Raw genomic sequence first — 15,001 nt, 5'->3', positions numbered from 1 at the left:
CACCCCCAGAGCCAGCAACACACACCCAGAGCCACACACACACACCCACCCAGAGCCACACACACACACACACCCAGAGCCACACACCCAGAGCCACACACACACACCCAGAGCCACACACACCCAGAGCCACACACACACCCAGAGCCACACACACACACCCAGAGCCACACACACCCACTCAGGAGAGCAAGCACAGCGAAAGGGCAGGGAAGCAAGCACAGCGAGGGGGCAGGGAAGCAAGCACAGCGAGGGGGCAGGGAAGCAAGCACAGCGAGGGGGCAGGGAAGCAAGCACAGCGAGGGGGCAGGGAAGCAAGCACAGCGAGGGGGCAGGGAAGCAAGCACAGCGAGGGGGCAGGGAAGCAAGCACAGCGAGGGGGCAGGGAAGCAAGCACAGCGAGGGGGCAGGGAAGCACGCACAGCCAGGTGGCAGGGAAGCAAGCACAGCCAGGGGGCAGCGAAGCAAGCACAGCCAGGGGGCAGCGAAGCAAGCACAGCCAGGGGGCAGGGAAGCAAGCACAGCCAGGGGGCAGGGAAGCAAGCACAGCCATGTTTCCAGTGCTTGGCTATTCTGAACAATTGGTATCCGGCCTGCCACTCAAACGAAAACAACTCCCAGAGTACCTTAAATAGCTAAATGAAACCACAGAAGTAGAAACATTATGTCCTGACTACACGAGAGAGGCTGCAATTGTAACTGCGAGGGACAAATACCACTGAACTGGGAAGAAGACGGCGTACAACTATAGTGGAGGAATAACAACCTCGTACACTACTGCATACCACTGTGCTTTGGATGTCCCATGCCTGCCATCCATGTTGCTTCATCCCACCTCCTTTCCTTCGGTCACTCGTTGCTTCTCCTCCTCATACCCAGACTGTGCTCCTTCCTTCCCCCAGCTGCACCTTCCTACTGTCACCAACGGCTTCTCCTCAATACCCCTTGTACTGCTCCCCCCCCACCCAATTAGTGCCATCAGTGTTACTCCCTTAGAACAGAATGGCTAAAAAGCAGTAGTAAAGCCACTAGGTCTCAAGAGTGAAATATATTGGCTTTGCTAATGCTCGTGTTTGAGGTCTTGCCTGACAGCATAGCTGTCCCCAAGACCTACTGTTACCAATAACTTATTTATAAGCAGAATGGGCTTTACATCCATCCGAAAGTACACTGAATTATCACACATGAAATTCTCTATCCCACACATGCACTATTTACAGAAAGCAATCTTTTCTGGTATCAATTGACAACGCATCTGTCAGCAAGATGTACTGTTACAAATTCTTTAAAGTGGGATTTGGCGTCATCCAGTGGAGTAATACTCTCTGACCTCAAGCTAGTGCCTATTTGCTTTCTACCTTCCAGGAAATGCATGAGGGACAAGGGCATTTGAATTGTACACTCAATCATCGCGCTGCTTGTCACATTCAATTATTTATTTCCTATATGTATTCCATACAGAGAACAATCCTTTTTCCCAGCACTGGCAAGGCCAACACGACAGGATTTAATGTAATAAACAGCATTTGTGCATGCAGCACATGGAAATACATTTGTGAATGTGTGTGTTTACATAGATTGGCAAATTAAGTTGAGACTTACTGGTGTTGTCAATGCCTGTTTCGATCTGAGATTCCACAATTTCCCACAAACTGGGAACATGACACAGGTGAGGACATTTAACCTCGTCTCCAACACACCCTCGTATTGAAAGCTATGAACATTGGAACATGCAGCTCGTACTGCAAACCATCTTTTTTTTACATTTTCAGCTCATTCTAAATATGAGATTAACATTTCAGTATTTTGATAAAGAATCAATTTGCTCCAAATTTAACATGTATACCTTGTGTCTGCATTAGAGCTCGTTCCAACATCCGCCAAAACTTACATCAACAATCATATACAGATACGGTTCCTAAAATAAGATAAATATTAATTACAGCGTACATGTCAGCAGAATGGGGACTTTATGGTCTACTCTAGATGCTGGGCATTCAAGGTATATAAATGCAGAGTTTTCGATGTACCTGTAAAAAGCAATGCACACCTAATTCTGCCAAATCTACATAGTTTAAAAGATCTCTATGTATGAAGAGGATCTGCGAGGTCAGTGTAAACTGAGGGATAGATCTGATCTCTTAAGGTAGGAGCTAGTGAGATCTGTCACCTGATACATGGCTATGCTGCTCAAGATCTGTAAGTGGAAGTCACTTCAAGAAATAAACAAGTGTCCCGTGTGCAGTTTGCTGCTCGCTTCTCATGTGTCACCCTCAGGCAGTACGAGACGACAGGAGGTCACCCTCAGGCAGTACGAGACGACAGGAGGAAAGCCGTACCAGGAAGAGAGCTCGTAAGGGGCTAGGTGGGAACCAGAAAAGGACAACGTTTGTTCGAAGGGCCTGGACTGCAACATACTAACAGCAGCAGAATACAACCCCCTCCGACAGGAGAATGAAGCAACAGGGCCAGTCGACACACAGAAACTGCAAAACAGAACCCAAGTGACACAACAGGACCAGCACTGTGCCATAGCAAAACGTGCTGTGCCAGAAAATCATAAGAGTGTCAGGCCAAAACCACCCCAGTACCTGAAAAGGACCAAAAGTACCCAAAGAATAATTCAGATTTCTCAGAAATTCAATACGACAGTGCCTATAATAACTTGTACCATAACAGTGTCTGACGGAACCCTGCCGTGTCTGAGTATATCTGTAATAGTGCCAGAAACAACTACACCACCAAAACAAAACCAGAGACAATGCATAAGCAACTACGATGTCATCAGTGGCAAAAGAGAACCGCCAACGGACCAGAACCGTTTGCAAGCAAAAAGATTGGCTTTCTGGATAAGAAAGTAAAGTAAGCAATGGGCAAAGAGAAGGGACTGCTAGCTGCACATATAAAAAGCAAGCTGCTGCTGTGTATAGAACCACCGGTGGCTGGGGAGCCCAGCCTGCTTTCAGCAAGTAAACACTCCGTTCAGCGTCGTCAGTGTGACAAAGTTCCCAGAGAAAATAACAACAATGCTGCGTGCTTAGTTTCACAAGCACTGAGTGCTGGGGCAGACTGACCTGGTGGTGACAATTACGGCTGGCATGGCTGCAGAAATCTTTCGGGGCGCCCCGTGCCCTCTGCAGCTCGCCTCCTGCTCTGTCTCTCCCGGGCAAGGCTCGGACTCCTCACCGTGCTGGGTGCAGTGCCGACGCCGTCACGAGCTCTGCAGAGGGGGAGGCTCCGGCTGTGAATCAGAGGAGCAGCCGTCACTCCCCTCCATCAACCCTGCTCTGTCCTCTCACAACATGGCGGGCACTGATTTCACCGTGCACAAGACGCAACAAGTGTCTCTGGGCTATCAATCACCTGCAACAGTTTGAACTGTACAAAACATAAATCGGGCCCCATGCATTTCAACTAAAGTTCCAAAGAACATTGATGTAAACAATCCCCTGTTATTGCCTTCTGGATTTCATATGAACTAAACTATTGTTGTGTCCGTTATTGGCTTTATTCAGAGTATTCAGGGCTCCACACTTTCTAAAAGTCACTCATTGAATATCACTTTTTCCAAAACCCTTGCCATTCGCAAGAATATTTAATAATTACCTTCAATCTGCACCTCCCATTGGTGATTGTACTAGTTAACCCACCAGGACCAACTGTGTCTCAGAAAGGTGAACCCTTTAAGTTGGCAGAGAGCGGTGATCACTTCACGTTATATAATTTCCCTCTGTACCTTTGTTCAGTGTCGATCTCCATTCCCTTCATTACGTGCATGATTACCCTCTGAAAGTTTAAAGTAAACACTCCGTTCAGCGTCGTCAGTGTGACAAAGTTCCCAGAGAAAATAACAACAATGCTGCGTGCTTAGTTTCACAAGCACTGAGTGCTGGGGCAGACTGACCTGGTGGTGACAATTACGGCTGGCATGGCTGCAGAAATCCTTCGGGGCGCCCCGTGCCCTCTGCAGCTCGCCTCCTGCTCTGTCTCTCCCGGGCAAGGCTCGGACTCCTCACCGTGCTGGGTGCAGTGCCGACGCCGTCACGAGCTCTGCAGAGGGGGAGGCTCCGGCTGTGAATCAGAGGAGCAGCCGTCACTCCCCTCCATCAACCCTGCTCTGTCCTCTCACAACATGGCGGGCACTGATTTCACCGTGCGCAAGACGCAACAAGTGTCTCTGGGCTATCAACCACCTGCAACAGTTTGAACTGTACAAAACATAAATCGGGCCCCATGCATTTCAACTAAAGTTCCAAAGAACATTGATGTAAACAATCCCCTGTTATTGCCTTCTGGATTTCATATGAACTAAACTATTGTTGTGTCCGTTATTGGCTTTATTCAGAGTATTCAGGGCTCCACACTTCCTAAAAGTCACTCATTGAATATCACTTTTTCCAAAACCCTTGCCATTCGCAAGAATATTTAATAATTACCTTCAATCTGCACCTCCCATTGGTGATTGTACTAGTTAACCCACCAGGACCAACTGTGTCTCAGAAAGGTGAACCCTTTAAGTTGGCAGAGAGCGGTGATCACTTCACGTTATATAATTTCCCTCTGTACCTTTGTTCAGTGATCTCCATTCCCTTCATTACGTGCATGATTACCCTCTGAAAGTTTAAACCACATCTTTTCATTCCAGGCAGCAGACTCATCGTGCACCAAGGTCTATGGGGGCCCTCAAGGCCATGAAACGGGCTAACTGCCGGGCTGAATGTAAACAACTGTATAATGGCCCGGACGGCGGGAGGGGGCGGGAGAGGACACGGACGGCGGGAGGGGGCGGGAGAAGACACGGACGGCGGGAGGGGGCGGGAGAAGACACGGACGGCGGGAGGGGGCGGGAGGGGGCGGGAGAAGACACGGACGGCGGGAGGGGGCGGGAGAGGACACGGACGGCGGGAGGGGGTGGGAGGGGGCGGGAGAAGACACGGACGGCGGGAGGGGGCGGGAGAAGACACGGACGGCGGGAGGGGGTGGGAGAGGACAGCGCATCTGAATTCACTTTCAGTGAAAGGGGAGGGAACGGGAAAAAACGTAACTCCGCCCTGGGAAAAAATCTCGGGAACGCCCCCGAATCTGGTCCGGCCTTGACGGACAGATCCGGCACTCAATGGCTAGCCTCCATTTATGGAGCTAGCCAATGAGAGCCGGGGGACGTTCCCGAAGTGCTTAGTGTCGACATAGGATTTCACCTGCGCTGAAAGGCTGCGCAGAGCGCAGCCTTTCGGCAGGCGAAACCCAATGATATCCTCTATGTGGGGTCGGGTATCTGCCCCCTCCTCCCATTGGCTAGCTCCATAAATGGAGGCTAGCCATTGGTAGAGGGCTCTGTCTGTCAATCCCAGACCAGATTCGGGGGCGTTCCCGAGAATTTTTCCCTTTTGGCTACGTCACGCGACGTCAGCCAAAAGCCGGGAACGCCCCCGAATCTGGTCCGGCATTGCCGGCACCTGCATCAGCCTTCCTGCTCGGGACGATTGCACAAAAGTCGCTCGATAGCCCCTCCCTCCCGCTCCGTGGCAGCCCGTTTCCCTCCCTCTCCTCAGGCCGGCCAGCCGAAAGAAGCAGCCGTCCGCCTCCAGCCAGGGCCGCGCTGGGATTGGCCCAGCCGGCCGAGCCTCCGCCGCGTCATCACTAGAGCTGCTTCCTCTGCTCTGACGCGGACACGGGCAGTCAGGTAAGTTTTCTTATTTTAAAAAAAAATTACTTTTTAACCCCCGCGCGAGTCCCCCCCCTCCCCCTCCCCCAAGTCCCGGCTTTCCAACTCAGCCTCCTTGTGCTTGGAGCCGTGCCGTGGCCGCCCTGACCCGTGTGCCGCCGCTGATCGCAGCCGCCGCCACACCGTGTCCTCAGGGGCCGCCCCGCACCCTGCCTCCACCCATCTCCGAGGAGAAGTGCACCGCCCGCCTTGCAGCCCCCCACGAGCTCCCGGGACCCGAGTGAGCAGATTAAAAGGTGCGTGCCCTTGAGCGCCGCCTCCCCTTCTTGCCTGCTCCCCGGTATCCGGCCCGTGTCACAACGCCGGCAAAGTGTATTTACCCACCCCGCACCAGAGGGAATCCCCGAGGCTGCGCCACACAGAGGAGCTACCCTGTTCAAAGGAGTACGGGCCGCTCTAAAGTGCACTTCCCGCATCGCCCCTGACAGCTCGCAGAGCCCCCCCCCTCCCTCCCCCTCCCCCCCTAGGCCCCGCTCCAGCGCCGCACGCCGCCACGAGCCGGACCCACCTCAGGCGCCCTGCCGAGACTCGACCCGGTCCACAGCTGTTCCCCGCATTGTCCACGGCAATATCAGAAAAGAGCGAATCCGCACCTGCAGGAGAGCCAAACAAAATCTCAGTTCACCATCGCCGGTGCCCCCGGGGCGAAGTCAGCCTCGCTGTCTCGTGCAGACGCCAGAGTATGGAGCCATTCTAACAAGGAATATGCATAGACATGTTTGTGTTTTTTTGTATTAGAACTACTGTGGGTGGTGCGGATGCGTTCTGCAATGGTTTACAGTATTAATTACATAAGGATGATATTGTGTTCACACCAAGCACACACATATAGTACAAACTAACTATCGTTTCTAGGCGCTAGCGGAAGGTGCTAATATTACCTCACAATGGTTCTTGCTGTGTTGTCTGCAGATAAAAGGAAGCAGGAGCTGGGGCCTTCCAGGCCAAAAGCGGGTCTCTGCAGCAGGCGCTCGTGCACTGAGCTACCTTAGCTAATGGTGCATGCGAATGTTTAAAATAATGAATGGTGCCCAATTCTTGTGTGGGACAGGATCACTCAATACTCTGAAGAGGTGTATTTTGTTGATTTGGGTTTGAGCTGTTTTTATAGCGCATACCGCAAACTGGGCTGTCTCTTTGTGCTTGTATAATTGGACGTATTGCAGCACTCGAACCCGTGTGCCACGAAATACACGTAAAGCTCGACAGAAGGCGCGAGGCAGTATCAGTAAGTGGTAGGAACCCGCGCATATCTCAGGAGCGGGTCCTGCACCCACTGAGCTACCATTATGCATGACATCAGTTTCCACAAGTTTTGATCGCTACTGAGCAGGACGAGGCAGGTCAGCTGTTTCTGAACCATGACACCACGACTCCACCCTGAAGACTTCCTAAGTTTCGTGGTTGCCACGGTTCCACGTTTCCACCCCGCACTATCGCCATGTGCACAGCCGGGTCCGCGGCTTCCTTCCGGCTCTCTCCTCGAGGGCCGCAGTGACGGGAATGAATGGGGCAGGCCTCGCTACACTGTTGTGTGCGCCCCTTTACTGCACGGTGACTGCATCCCAGAACAATGCCCAGCCGGCCCGCACCTGCAAAGGGGGCCTGATGGCATTTTACCCCATGCCAGCTTGCAGTAGGGCCCAGCACCCGTTCGATGCCCATGGCTACAGAGCGGAAAGCACGCTGCCAAGATGCTAGCCAGCTTTACTTCACTTCAAATGAAGACGGGCCATGTTTCTTTCTTCTTTCTCCTAGTTTTCGAAGATAACTGTGCCAAGTTTGCCTGTGTTTCAAACCAAGTAATTTGAACTACTTGCAGAGAATCCATTCAGTGTTTTTTTTGTATTTAAGCTTTGCGGGTGGGTGGGTTGTTGGGTCGTGCAAGCAGTGCAGCTTTTGTTGATTGCTTCATTTTAGACCCAGACAAATAGTGTGGCTACGCTTTTTTTCAAGCTGATTTAGAGGGAAGCGGAAAGGGGGCGAGGCATGGGGAGGGAATGCCACCGTGCACCACACAGATGCATTTAATTTTTTTCATAGTGCCACTCATGCCAGTGTGGGGTGTAGGAGCACTTCACATCACGCACACTGCGCAGAGACAGTCGATCGTGGGTGTGTGGATCGGTGTATAGGAGATGTTGCGTAGGACAGAGGACTGCAAGGTGTGGTTGCCAGGTGTCATCCAAACTGGTAGACAGTATAGTTTAAGAGTGCTTGGTCTGGAGAAGCACAAACTCAGAATTGTAAACATAATACCATGGTTGGGGTTCTCTATAATAATCATACTTGATTTATATCCAAATGGACCCTTTTTCTAGGATAGTGAAAGACTGGGGAAACAATCCAAACACTCTGTTCTGATTTGTTACCTTTGCCTCAAATTGTAAAGCGCTCCGATATCCTCCGGGATCAAGTTTGCGCTATATAAAACTTTATAAATAAACCCCGTATCAAAGGTACTGTTCTGTTGGGCTCAAGAGTGCACGTCACGGACCCGAAGGTCTGCCCCTGGTGTAATTCTTGTTAATGAATGATCGGAGCAGTCTGTTAGTGTGAAATGAGTGTATTTTACCTTCTGTCGCGTCATAACCTGGCATCTAGGGCTGTCGACCCTGCTCACTTTTATGAACACATGAAAGACCTTGTATAGCGCTACATAATCTCAAATGCCAGTAGGCGCTCTACTGCGGTCTTTGCTATTGATGTCCAGCATCGCACATAACTCGAGTCCCCGCAGAAATGCATTGAGCCCACGTAGAGTGAGCAAGAAAATGGAATAACTAATGAGTGCCCTTGGTGACCTGTTAATCAGCCAAACAGCTAGCAGGCTTAGTAAGGGCAAAACCATTGCATTGTAAATGCTTGTTAGGTTTTGCCTACGCAATGCGTACGAAGTACGCATGCGCTAGCAAAATCTAATGATATCTCGATATCTCTCTATGTGGGGTCGGGTATCCGCCCCCTCCTCCCATTGGCTAGCTCCATAAATGGAGGCTAGCCATTGGGAGCCGGATCTGTCCGTCAAAGGCCGGACCAGATTCGGGGGCGTTCCCGAGAATTTTTCCCTTTCTGCTCACGTCATGTAGACGTGTTCACTCGGTGGGCGGGGCGTTTTTTCGGGCTCCTCGAGGTTTGTTTAGGCCGGCCGAGGAAGTCCAGGTGAGTCTTCCCTTTCCTGTCCCCCCTCCCGCTGTTGGTTCGTTTCCCGCCCCCCGTCAGTGTGTGGCCGTTCCCGCCCCCCTCCCGCTCTCCCGTCAGTGTGTGGCCGTTCCCGCCCCCCTCCCGCTCTCCCGTCAGTGTTTGGCCGTTCCCGCCCCCCTCCCGCTCTCCCGTCAGTGTTTGGCCGTTCCCGCCCCCCTCCCGCTCTCCCGTGGCCGTTCCCGCTCTCCCGTGGCCGTTCCCGCCCCCCTCCCGCTCTCCCGTCAGTGTGTGGCCGTTCCCGCTCTCCCGTGGCCGTTCCCGCCCCCCTCCCGCTCTCCCGTCAGTGTGTGGCCGTTCCCGCTCTCCCGTGGCCGTTCCCGCCCCCCTCCCGCTTTCCCGTCAGTGTGTGGCCGTTCCCGCTCTCCCGTGGCCGTTCCCGCCCCCCTCCCGCTCTCCCGTCAGTGTGTGGCCGTTCCCGCTCTCCCGTGGCCGTTCCCGCCCCCCTCCCGCTCTCCCGTCAGTGTGTGGCCGTTCCTGCTCTCCCGTGGCCGTTCCCGCCCCCCTCCCGCTCTCCCGTCAGTGTGTGGCCGTTCCCGCCCCCCTACCGCTGCCTCGGCCCCGTTCCCGCCCCCCTACCGCTGCCTCGGCTGCCGGAGTTGCAGGAGAGCCCCACTGGCTGAAAGAAGATGCTAGGTTTAGCTTTTTTTCTCGTGTCTTTACTTTTATTGAGCCATGGGGAGGGGTAGGGGGTAGGTGGAGAGGGTAAAGGAATAAGCCCTTTCAGTGCAATGCAGTTCTCTCGCGCCGGACCGGAAGTTGCTGTGTTTGTTGTTTTTTTCGGGGAGGGGGGCAGGAGGAGGAGGAAGTTGTCCGTGTTTCCCCAGGACTTTGCAGGGCCGAAAAAAGGGAAGGCCCGACCCGGAGAGCCGAGCAGGTTGAAATCCGGTCATTCAGAGCCGGAGAGACTGACAAGGAGCACTGAGGTAGGAGGCTGGAGGAATCCGCGAAGGGGCTGGTGTAGGAGGATAGACAACAGATGAACACAGCTGTACCTGACAGGGAGGAGGGTGCCTCGAATACCTGTCAGGAGCGCGTCAGCACGGGTATCTATAGGTGGCAACGGTGGGGCGAGCGGGCCAAGCTATCTTCTGACAGGTGGGGGTCTGGCATCTGAGCGGGTGGAATGTGGCTTGTTGCCGGACAGACGCTGTTGTTACCAGCATGTAATGGGGAAGCACTATTGTGTCTGACAGAATAGGGAGTCCAGCACTGCAGGGAAATTCCTGCCACCACCGAGAGACATATGGCACCTGTCCAGACAGGAAAGGGTTGTGGATGGTTGCAAACGGCGCGGTGGAGAAGGAAAAATTTTCCTGGTGGAAAGTGTACTGTAACGCAATTGGTCTACCACACGTTTCTAGCCACAGACTTCATGTGATTGGTGTAAGTAATTCAATTATTATTTGCTATGGGTGAAATAATCAAAGCCCTTAGCACAGTGAACCTGCAGATCAGAAAATGATCTGAGAATATTCTCCCCTCACACAGCACATGACTAAAAAAGAAATGATCATGCTTACTGTCAGAGCCATGGGGAGGGGTAGGGGGTAGGTGGAGAGGGTAAAGGAATAAGCCCTTTCAGTGCAATGCAGTTCTCTCCAGTCATCCATCATATCTACGCTATCCATCAAGTCAGCCAACTACATTCGAAAATATGTGCTCTGTCCCTGTTCATTGAGGATATCCATTTTACCCGTCATTACACAGTTACCATTGCTTGTCCGTTTCATAGGACTCTTGCTTATGAAACCTCTATCAGAAGTAATCTTCCTGGTCCATGTTTATCACTTCTAGAACAAATAGACAGCCACCCCTCTGTTGACGGTAGAAGACACATAATAATATCACTGTCCACCCCATTTCTCTGCTAGCTTGGAATACTCCATGTGCATTTTAATGTGTTTCCTGCAGGAACTCGATTCCTACCCTGTTCTGTTTAAGGAAAGCAAAACAAGTGATGGGTCGACTTCATGAAATAATGTCAGCCACCAGTAATCGTGTGCCCCTGTTGCCTGCGTGTGCCCCTGTTGCCTGCTTGTACCTCCGTGTGCCCCTGTTGCCTGCTTGTGCCTCCGTGTGCCCCTGTTGCCTGCTTGTGCCTCTGTGTGCCCCTGTTGCCTGCTTGTGCCTCTGTGTGCCCCTGTTGCCTGCTTGTGCCTCCGTGTGCCCCTGTTGCCTGCTTGTGCCTCCGTGTGCCCCTGTTGCCTGCTTGTGCCTCCGTGTGCCCCTGTTGCCTGCTTGTGCCTCCGTGTGCCCCTGTTGCCTGCTTGTGCCTCCGTGTGCCCCCGTTGCCTGCTTGTGCCTCTGTGTGCCCCTGTTGCCTGCTTGTGCCTCCGTGTGCCCCTGTTGCCTGCTTGTGCCTCCGTGTGCCCCTGTTGCCTGCTTGTGCCTCCGTGTGCCCCTGTTGCCTGCTTGTGCCTCCGTGTGCCCCTGTTGCCTGCTTGTGCCTCCGTGTGCCCCTGTTGCCTGCTTGTGCTGTGTGGGTGTGTGTGGAGGGCTTTGTGTGGCTGTGTGTGTGGGAAGCTTTGTGTGGCTGTGTGTGTGGAAAGCTTTGTGTGGCTGTGTGTGTAGGAAGCCTTGTGTGGCTGTGTGTGTGGGGGGCTTTGTGTGGCTGTGTGTGTGCGGGGCTCTGTGTGTCTGTGTGGGTGTGTGTGTGGGGGGGGCTCTGTGTGTGTTTGTGTGTGTCATTTGCGAGAGATAAAGCTAGTGGCATTGTAAATGACAATGCCATTTATTTATGTTAAAAAAAACATAAATAAAAATAATGTCAAGAGCAATGCCAATAGCTCTAACTTTAACAAAGGCAAAACCATTGCATTGTAAATGCTTGTTTCTAGCTGCCTTAATGTTTTGTAGATATTGTAATCCGTCAATGGTCTTGTTAATAAAATATTTGTATATATATTTTTTAATTCTTTTTATGTAACGTTTGCAATACTATGCTTAGTACATGACTGCGCATACCTTTGTTCCTTAAGTTTAATAAATAAAGCTGTAAAAGAATAGCATATTAGGTACTACATGAAAGTTTACATTTGAGTGTCTGATTTCCAAATTATAGTAAAGTCTTGCCCTGGTCAACACACAAGTTTACATTCCACCCTGCGATCTCACGGTCCCCCTTAGGATTTCCACGGTCTTGTATTTATTCTTTACTGCATATTATGAGGACAAATACATAGACAACAAAGTAATATTAGCTATTTACTTTTGAATGAAGGGAAGCCGTGTAGAAGTAGAATTTTTTAGTTCTGGCGTTAACCAAGACCATTTGATTTGAATAAAATCATATGTGTAATATACTTATTTGAAGGGGCATTCGTCCATCCCATTTCATCCATTGGTCTAATATTGTGTCATTCACATTTTCCTTCTGCCCACTGTAGCATACAGCGTGAAGCAATGGGTAAGCCCTCTTCAGCCATTGGTAGCTTAACTGTGAGTGACTGCATTCTGTCCTTTCACAAGGAGAACATCCATCCACTGAGTAGACTCCTTAGGGCCAGTGAGGACTATGGCAATGTGAGCTTTTTGAGACCCAAAACATATTTTTGCTTTTAGTCATTGTTGTTTTTTTTTTTAAATAACTTAGAAGGATGAAGGCCCAGCAGCTTCCACAACAATAAATGTTTTCAAAAACCATCACAAAGCAAGCATTGACAAGCCAAAAGGGTGCAACCAATACCAGATATATTGGCTTTGCTAATGCTGTTGCAATTTGCTTCGGGACCGGGTGTTTAATTTTTAAGAGTGAGGTGCCTCACCTTTGTGACGCGCAACTTTCACCGCTGTACTGCAGAAGGCTTACTGGCCTTTGATCTTTGCAGTTGACATGCCGCCACTCTAGAGCATGACCAGAACCCTTCATACGTAACACGATGTGGAACCGACATTCTCATTTGTGAGTTTACTTAAGTGATGCCGTACCTTACAGCCACTTCTGAATGCTGAATTGTCCACATGGGTACTGCGGAGTAGGTGTTTGTGGGTAGTTAGAATCTAGTCGGATGCGAGGGCCCTTTGACATTCCTACATTGCTATCAGGCTACTTATTGCCACCATTGGAAAGCTAATAAAAAAAGCCCCCATTTCAGCTGTCTTCTGAAACAGAGATAGTTTGTTAAAGCCTTTAGGTTTCAAAGACATTCCAGACCCCTAAAAGAGCTGCCTATGTGTGTTGTTTCACCTTCAGTGTCACCTAGTGATTGCAGTGCTTATGCTGACTGCACATTAGAAAGGAGACTCTGCAGGTACCCTGCAATTTGCTCTAAAATTACTTTTGCATGGCACACAGTAATAGACATTTGACATATCATATCACTGGAACTCATTAAAGCTCCTTTATCGTAGGTTTGAGATGGCCATGTTTCATTATGTTCATTCATTTTCTGACGTCTCTGTAACAGACGATTTGGCATGGGGGTTGAGGGGAGGAGGTTTAGAGGCACTGAAAGAAGAACTTCATATATCATCACCAGTACCGCTGCCATGGCTCCATTTAAAACTAAGAATATTTTTTCATCGAGTCAGTCGGGCCGGCATTAATCGCGGGCGGGGGGGTTGTGAGGAGGTGGGGGTACATTTAATATAAAAAAAAAAACCTTAGCTGTCCGCGGGTCCCGTGTTTTCCCGTCTCCGGCTCCTGCTCTTGCTCTCCGTTCCTGCCTCTGGCAGGAACAGGAAGCAGGCGGCCTAACTCCCCTCCCCTAAGCCAATCACAACGCTGCAATGGCAGTGTTGTGATTGATAGGGCCGCCACCCAGCCAGGCGCCTGTGGGAAGGCCATTTTCTCCATGTAGGCTGCATGCAGCCCGCATAGAGAAAGGGCACAGTGCGCATGACTGGTTTGGGCGGCCCCAGAGGGCCGACCAAACCAGTCATGCTCACTCAAATCAAATCAAATCAAATATACTTTATTCGGTTTTTGTAATACAAAACCATAAAAGTTCATAATAAGTACAATTTACAATCCAAATAATAATAAAAACTATTTAAGAGACCAAGATACAGTGAGGTAGGGTCCCAATCGTAAAAAATTCTTTTCCACTCCAAGGTTAAGTCAGTATCAGAGAAGTTCATGGTTAGTCATAGGAGTTCATGGTTGGTCATTATTACATGTCCAGATGTTTCCCAAGAAAATCATGATGCGTTTAGTGGATCCTGCCACATGGGGTATGATTTCGGGAGGGGAGGAAAACACGGGATTATGGGGTAAAAGTCATGTAAGTCCCATATAGATATTGGGCCGTCTCTTACTTGGGGCGGCCAAGTTTTCAAGTAAGGGACAATATTTCGGTCTCTAAATCTCACTAGTACCAGGTCCCCCGCAACATCTTTGGGAAGAGAGGCCAACCAACCCACCCTTCTGACGCTCCTTATTGCCCCGTATAAATTACGAGGCAGTGGCCTATTTTTTGACAGCCAGAATTTAGTTTTATTAACTAAGTCATATTGACTCTCAGTTTTTCCAGGTGAGAGAGCAGGAACACCCGCAAGGATGCACACGTATGGGGCCGCTTCCGGTGGTAAATGGATAGAATTAACTTTATTGTGACCTACTCTAGATGCGGTCGGCTGGGGAAGGGAAACATTAGCGGGGTAGTTAACTGTTTTTTGCCCCGAAGCACTAGGGCCAGCAGGTTGCGCTTGACACCTTTTATCCTGCACAAGTGATTTAGGGCCAAGGTGGGTAGAAGGTAACTTAGGGCGATTGAATGTGTCGCTACATTTGTCAGCCAGCGAGTTTGACTTGATGGCTTTCTCTATTCCAGCGAGCCTATCCCCTAACATATTAATTTTTTCTAACAACGGAGCTATCATGGAGCTGACCAATTGTTCGATAAGGGGTAGTATGTGCGAGTGGGGAGGGGGTGTTATGACCTCTGGGAGGTCAGCAATCGGTGGGATCATTGGAGAATTAGCAGTGGATGAGCTTAGACTCAATTTTTGGGTTTTGGGGTTATTTCCACCTTGAATGACATCGTTATAATTCCTTTTCGCAGATGGAACCTGAAGGAGTGCAATACTTTGTGTAATCGGGCTACAGGATTTGCTTAATGATATGAGGGAGTC

The sequence above is a fragment of the Lissotriton helveticus genome, chromosome 2_1, assembly GCF_964261635.1.
Source record: "Lissotriton helveticus chromosome 2_1, aLisHel1.1, whole genome shotgun sequence".
Classification (NCBI taxonomy): domain Eukaryota; kingdom Metazoa; phylum Chordata; class Amphibia; order Caudata; family Salamandridae; genus Lissotriton; species Lissotriton helveticus.
This window is presented reverse-complemented; position numbering follows the sequence as displayed.